The sequence below is a fragment of the Corvus brachyrhynchos genome, unplaced genomic scaffold (assembly GCF_000691975.1).
Source record: "Corvus brachyrhynchos isolate BGI_N302 unplaced genomic scaffold, ASM69197v1 scaffold5, whole genome shotgun sequence".
Classification (NCBI taxonomy): Eukaryota; Metazoa; Chordata; class Aves; order Passeriformes; family Corvidae; genus Corvus; species Corvus brachyrhynchos.
The window spans coordinates 9,741,938-9,748,004 of NW_008238321.1; the positions used below are offsets into that span (position 1 = coordinate 9,741,938).

Below are 6,067 nucleotides of genomic sequence, written 5' to 3' on the forward strand. Positions count from 1 at the left end.
GGGGGGGGGCGCCGGGGCCGGCTCCTGCCAAGGAGGAGCACATGGCAGCAGTCCTGGCCCTGCAGGTACTGAGTCATGTCCCAAGCCAGGGCACGGTCCTGCAAGAGCTCACGTGCCCGGGTGACAGCTCCCCAGGAGCCACCCCCACACTCTGCATCCTTGGGGGGTGACAACAAAGCAGAAGTGACCATGAACAGGAAGCCACTGTTAGAGATGGTGGCTTTGGGGGAAGGAGCTGATTTGATGCTCTATCCCATATTCCCCAGTGGGGATATTTTGCTCCCCAGTTGCAGATTCTGGCAGATTACTGGGCCGTGCTGCTGTTCAACCCTTTAGAAATCTTTAGTTTAATAATTCTTTTGCTAGAATTCTCCAAGGCTCCGGGGTGCAGGCTACACTGATGGAAAAATGATGATTATTTATTAATAATAATAAAAGTACATTAGCCAAAGGCAAGGGGAATCAATAAACTCTAACTAGATTGACAAGAAAAAGGAGCCTGCACGTCTGCCTGCTCTCCAAGGCTTGTTATCAGGAGTGGAGTTTTTCACAAGGGGGAACTTTCCTGTGCAGAAGAGGACCAGGCAGGGTGGGCAAAGAAAGGAGGGCAATGGATGGTCACGTCCATCTCAACATTTGCTGCACAGTTATGAGGTCTTGGCCTGCACCCTCCTCTCCCAGACATTTCCAAGAATATCCTGTTCTGCCAGATTCTTCTCTGAGCAAATGGTGTGACTACTGGGACTCCTGAGACTTCATAATATGCAGCAAAGGAAGGAAAAAGCCCTACATGGGGCTAGTTGGGTACCAAAGGAGGAAATTTGTTGTTTCTGTTTACATAAAACTCTGTTGGAGTAGAGCTGGCTGCTGCCAGAGTGAGCAAAAGCACCTTCCCAAGGACTTCACTCTGTGGTAACAATACAGGGTGAGAGCCTTTCTCAAGTATTGAGCCCATGGACTTGCAGCCTGCTGGATTGGTGTGCTGTGAGAAATGATGGATGAGCTCTCCAGAGGGAGGGAATCTTTGCAGTTTTAAAAGACAGCCAGTGTGATTCCTCACCTCCATTTCTTCCTCACATCCTTCAGCTTCCAGTATGCAATCCTGAACTCAGCCTACAGCTACAGGCTTGCAGGTGAGGATCCCACACAGGACTGGGGAGAAAACATTGCTCTCTGCTCATGTCTTTGTCTTTCTACCAGCCCAAGGCAGAACCATCTTCAGGTAAGCAGACTTTGTAGGCACAGTTCAGGGGACTCATCAGTTCCTCCTAGAAAATGAGCCTGCACCTTAAACAGCACAGTAACTCCTGTGTGCTCATCTGGAGAAGGTCACATCACCTTCTAATGGGACACAGGTTAGCAGTGCTACAGTAACCGTAGGATAGTTGTTATAAGGCCATAATTCAGTCAATGACTGCTGATAACATAATAAACCATGAGAGTGAACACCAAGTGCTTGTGTGCCTTGCAAGGCTCTGCCACTGATTTACAGCCTCCAGAGATGCCTATCAGCCCATGCATTGTTATCAGGGATATATAAAGCCTGAGCACACCCTATTAAACATTAACATTTTTAAAGACCCAGATGTGTTAAAACTCAGGCTGCTCCTTGCTAATGGATTTTGCCTGCCTTGACAAATGCCAGTGCAAAAAGAAATCAAAAGCTTTCCGACTCTGACCTCTTTCAATTTTTCATCATTATTGCATTGTTTTATTGGATTACACCCACTTCTTCCCACCCTGAAAATCTTTGTTTCTACAGGATCACTACAGGGTAGTGATCAGTATCTCAAGTGTTCACTTTGCTCATTTTTATACAAACAACTCTTTAACTTCTTTTCATTTATCTGTCAAATCAGTGTGGGTTGCAAATCTACTTTGGGAAGAAAGACTCCTGAAAAATATTTTTTTAAATCATTATTTCATTGCAATATTTTTTTTTTCTAGGAAGAGATTCATGGTTGGTTATTTTTCCATATTCTGAGCTGAAAGATTATATGTGACTGGTCACTGGGAGAAGAAAATAAAAAAATCTGTGCATGAGATTTAGTGCATTGTCCCTGCAATGAAGGTGAGAATATTTCCCACTTGTGTTGAGTATTTACCATTCTTGGGAACTTTGTTGCTTATAAAAGCCTTCTTTTTGTACTGAATGGATGCCATTCCTTCAGGAGTCTCACTCAGTGAGAAAGTACATGGGACATCCTTGGCTTTGGTGCTGGTACTGTACTTTTAAATATGCTTATCTACAAAAATATTTGCAGTAAAATCCCTTGTAACTGTAGCTAGAACCATGATCTTCCAGATCTACATTTACACCAAGTCAAGGCAGCCTGACCTGGGAAGTGAGTATTGAGTAGGCTGGGTTATGAAGAGCTGATTTTCAAAAGACAACTGATAAATCAAATGCCTCAACATAGCTCCAAGGATTTTTTGTTCTGGGTCTCTGGCTTCTGTCTATCTCAACAAAATACTGCAGAAATTGTATTAATCCAAGAGAAATTTGAGGCATATCATGAAGGGTGATTAGTTGGTATCTACAGAAGCAGGGTTCCAGCATCTTACTTTTGGCCCCTGTCTTGATGCAGGTGGAGATGTGGATTTAGATGTACCAGAATTGCAGTGAGCAGTTTGAGATAAAGGTTCATTTCGCCTCTCAGTGCAGCATTGCTATTTCTACAATGTTCTTCTCTAACCTGATGAGGTTTTGGCTCAGTAATAACAGAAAATGAGCTATCACTCTGTACATCTTTGTAGCGCATATAACATATTAAGGCCCTGACCTTATTGGCATGAAGCTACAATTTCCCTGTAAGTGCAAAACAATAATATTTCATTAATCATCCACAACAGAAATCCCCATTCCCCAGACTATTCTGCCAATATTCTGCATTTTTGCTTGTCTAGTAATCTGAATTAAAAGGGAGAAAAATGGTTTACAACAGCCTGTGGCAGTGATGTAGCAAGAGGCCTTATGTAAGAGCTGGCAGCATGCACGAAGGTGAGGTGCAGGAATGAGTGATCCTGGAAGGATGTTTCTCTGAGGTGTGTTCTGTGCCTGGCCTGGGAACAGCAGTCTCAAGGGCACAAATTCCAGCATCTGAATGTGCTTGGTCTTGTTCAGCTCATTAATTTCCTACAGCTATCCCAAGTCAAGCTACAAAATCCCCTGGTGCTTTACTCCAAGCCTTTCATGGCTCGTCAATAAATTATTTTCCAATTAACTACCTGATAATTTGAGTCTGCAGGCTCTTAAAAGAGGCAGCGTGGTGAGAGAGGGAAAATAATGGAAGTCATGGACGTCACCCTGCCCGTAAAAAAGAATAAAGGCTCTTCTCTGAAGTATTATTCAATTTGGTGCTTCCAAAAAGTAAGGGTGAGTGTGTAATACCTCCTTCTAAGGAGACATTTGTCCAGCTGATGGATAAACACCAATAGTGGAATAAGTTTTCAGCACTATCTGACAACATTGGAAAAGAACAGCTGTAAATGTTATTTCAGTCCATAATTAATGATGAAAGGCTCCAATTCAAGCAAATGATTTTTATTTCTTTTTTAGTCTATCAATCTGTGTAACTTAAAAGGGGAAGATCCAAGATTTTCCCTAGTTTGGGAAGTCTTCTAATTTGGGCATTCTAATTTTTGGCAAGGGCTCAGGGCTCCATACTAGAGATACTGTGAAACACTACGAATTATCTGATCTCTCTTGGCACCCTTTTGCTGAAGCAGCTATTTCAGATTTACCTGATGCTGTCAAAGTCTCTCAGTCCTTTGAAAGATAATATGTGAAAAGCATTTAATTCTCTGTTTGTAGCACTACTTTTTGTGGCCCTGCTTTTGTTGAGTTCTTTTGGACCTGGTTGGTTTAATCCGCAAATGAGGTTTTTTTCTTCACAGTGATTATCTAATGGGAGTTTCATTCGATCTCCTTGGGAAAAATATATCCTAAATTGCTAAAGCACATGTATTAGATTATATGACAACCTGTACCTTGAAAGGAAATTCTAGAAGATACAACTGGCTTTTGCAATAAAAACATTAAGTAATCATAACCAAACACCTGCTACTGTACCTGACCTGAATTTGAGTAACTACAACATTTAAGACTCCAAGAAAGACCCTGAGTTAATGAATAGGTAAAAAAAAAAAAGGATATAATAAAATATAGCAAGCTGATGTAGCCTTTGCAGGGAATCATAGAATGATTTAGGTTGGAAAAGACGTTTAAGATCATTGAGTCCAACTGTTCCCCCAGCGCTGCCAAGGCCACCACTAAAATCATGTCCCCAGGTGCCACATCTACATGGCTTTTAAATACCTCCAGGGATGGGGGCTCCTCCACTGCCCTGGGCAGCCTGTGGCAATGCCTGGGGAAGTGAATTTTCCTAATATCCACACTCATGCCCAGTTGGGTGTCATCTACAAACTTGCTGAGGGTGCACCCGATCCCAACATCCAGATCACTGGTAAAGATATTAAACAGAACTGGAAAGGGTTGTTGCTGTCTGCCTGGGAATAATTCCACTGGGGGATCTTTGCACATGTTTTTCCTTTGACTTCTTCCTTCATCACATGGAAAATCAGCAAGTTGGCCACTGTGGCAGAAAGTAAGGAACGTAATTCGGGCAGTTTGCTGAAGTGAAGTGCCTTGACACTTCAGTTAAACTTGTCCAGATAAAGCAAAGTTACTTCCCTGCTGCTCGGTCATCTGAAATCTGGGAGACAGTTTGCTGCATGTATTTATGAAAGAGGAGTATCTCCCTTTTACCATTAAGTGTTATAACGAAGTCAAGTGGAAAAGTGCTATTTACTGTATAATAAAACCCATCTATTGTTCATAGCCCTGAAAACCTAATAATCAAATCTTATATTTCAAGCTGTGCAAACCAGTTGCTTATGTAATAGAACATGGTGTAATTTTCCATTTACAATTTCAATACTGTAATAAGAAAGCAATCAAAGCATAAACAAAAGACACTTTAAACAGAACTGCAGTTAATATTTCCATAATGGCTGTCCTTAAAAATTGAAGCTATTTCATTTTTTTTTCCCCTGCCTTGAATTCTTTCTGCTTAGCTCAGTCTTTTAATTAAAAGAAAATCAACTTAGATAAAATACTGTCTTAAACCAATTGCAGCTATGGGCAAAGAAGAAAAAATACCAGCATAATTCACGGTTAACACCCGGTGAGTTAAATTAAAGCAATTTCTCATCCTCCTTTCAGAAGCAGACTGTGGATCTGCAGAGTTTGTGCCGTAAACCTGCAGGCAAAAAGGGTGTTTTTCTTCATTGTACATCTTGAGGATCTGGAAGTTCACCATTTCCCAAGCATCTGCTGACACCCCCTTGGTGTCACTGGTCTCACCAGCGTTTACACCACATGATGGGAGCCCACTGCTCTCCCGCTGCTTGCAGCAGGCACAAAACAACTCAGCGCTGTCCATCGGGTTTGTGCACAACTTAAACCGTGAGGATTCATGCGGGATGAGGAATCTCATCGTGGCCACCACGGGTGGCTGCTGGTTGAGCGGAATGGGAATGGCCCATCCGAAATCCTGCTGGGTTTCTTTCTAAGGGAAGTTGGTGCTGCCTTCCTGCCGGTGCCATTCCCCAGGCTCTGGGGTCACATGCCAGCCGCAGCTAGGTCCAGAAAATGGGCTTTTAAGTCAAGAGCCAGAGCTCAGCAGTGACACGTGAGGGATTTATTCTTTGGGCAGAAGGGAAGGAGGAGCCCGGCCTCAGCCCTGGATAGAAAAGGGAAAGGTTGGACAAGGCTGGATCCTGTATGAAGGGATTTGCTGACGCCAGGCTCCAAGTTTGGCTCTTTCCCCCTCCATTTCCCAATGCACAAATGCCAAGCACAGACCGTTTTCCCGGGCCCCTCCCCAGGCAGGCAGCCCATGACCATCACAGCCACCCATTCACTGAAAGGAATCACAGACTCACAGAATACCCTAAGTTGGAAGGGACCCCCAAGGATCATCAAAGTCCTGCACAGGACAACACAGAAGACATTCGGAGCATTCAGAGGGGAATGAGGACAATGACACGGGTTTTGTGAGGAGGA

The 6,067-nt window shown here is 43.3% G+C and overlaps 1 long non-coding RNA gene across 1 annotated transcript in view; it reads left to right on the forward strand.

Moving 5' to 3' along the window:
- Positions 1-2,043, forward strand: part of LOC108446704 — a 7,689-nt gene extending 5,646 nt beyond the window's left edge. The window contains exons 3-4 of the long non-coding RNA XR_001861995.1: positions 1,087-1,222; positions 1,948-2,043. This is a non-coding gene — a long non-coding RNA (uncharacterized LOC108446704). The remainder of the gene's footprint in view (positions 1-1,086; positions 1,223-1,947) is intronic.
- The last annotated feature ends 4,024 nt before the right edge of the window (positions 2,044-6,067 follow it).